The sequence below is a fragment of the Scylla paramamosain genome, chromosome 17, assembly GCF_035594125.1.
Source record: "Scylla paramamosain isolate STU-SP2022 chromosome 17, ASM3559412v1, whole genome shotgun sequence".
Taxonomy (NCBI): domain Eukaryota; kingdom Metazoa; phylum Arthropoda; class Malacostraca; order Decapoda; family Portunidae; genus Scylla; species Scylla paramamosain.
In genome coordinates this window covers 13,783,282-13,784,560 of record NC_087167.1, presented here as the reverse complement: position 1 = coordinate 13,784,560, position 1,279 = coordinate 13,783,282, and positions in this window count along the sequence as shown.

Below are 1,279 nucleotides of genomic sequence, written 5' to 3'. Positions count from 1 at the left end.
TCCCACTTTTGTTCAGCGGAGCGTGGCTGCGGTTGCACTGTAGGTGGGATAAAGGAGACTGTGCCCAAGAGTGTAGTTGGCGTTGTGGTTCAGAAATTGCTCACAACTGATGAAGAAAAGGAAATATTTTCTTTAGTTCTTTGTTTTCCTTCACATGGGTCACTCATCATCTGTCTATTCTTCATGATTATATTGTTTATACTTCTTTCTTTTTTTTAGTTCATTTCTACCTTTCTCATTTATCCCTCATTCCATCTTGCCCTTGAATATTTTCCTGTTTTATCTTTGTACTCATCTCTTCGCCTTGGCTTCTATTTCAAAGCCCACCTCTTATAAACAATCCTTTCCCTTACCTTTCTTCCTTTTCCTCTTCTTTCTCGTCCTGTAATGTTCCACCTCTCTAACTCTTCCATTTTTTTCGTCCTGATAGCTTGTCCTCCCCGCCTCAGGTCAGCAGCATCAGATCTGGTTCGGCTTCCTAGCGGTAGCCAGCCGGTCTGCTCTTAGGGGACATGTTGGGACGGAGACAATGATCTATGATGCCTTGGGAGTCTCGCTGATCATTTGCATCGAGGAAAAAACATAATTGGATTCCATGACTCTTGATTACTTGCTGATGGACCAAGCATTTGGAAGCCAATCCATCCAAAGCTTGTTCTTGACACTTTTGGCCTCGCCCGTCAGATCTCTCGGGTCTAGTCAGCCTGTTTTGGAGCGCACTGGTCGTGTCGCATCGCTGGGCAGCCTCTCTTCCAATAGTGGTGCCAACATATTAGTGGGAGGAGTTTTGGTGCTATCAGAAATCAGATCCGCTTGAGAAAGACAAAAAAAGAAAAAAAAAAAAAAGGAGAATAAGCGTGTGGCAGCCATCGGTGGAACATGCCTGACCTTGAGTCTCCAGGTCCCCGGCCACGTCATTGCTTTAGGCATGGATTTGCACCTGAGACAAAGCCCCGTGCGCCTGCCACGCATCCGACACAGTGCTAATCCGAAATTAACTGATACTTTTTAATTTTTTCTTTCATGTGATCGCGAAACATCAACCAAGCAGCCGCCTCTCTCTCCCTACCTGCCGGATTCGTGACTCGCAAGACTCCGTTGGCTCCGTTGTCAGGCTGCAGGTGTTCGTTCTTGTACCTCTCAGCATTGTACAGCCTAGGCCGTGCACTCACTTAAGCGTTGCCTTGTCGCTTAGTTATGTTTCTTGACCTCTCGGCCTGTGGTGAAGAGAACCCATTACCTGGAGACATGTCGAGGAGGAATAAAGAGAAACAACTTT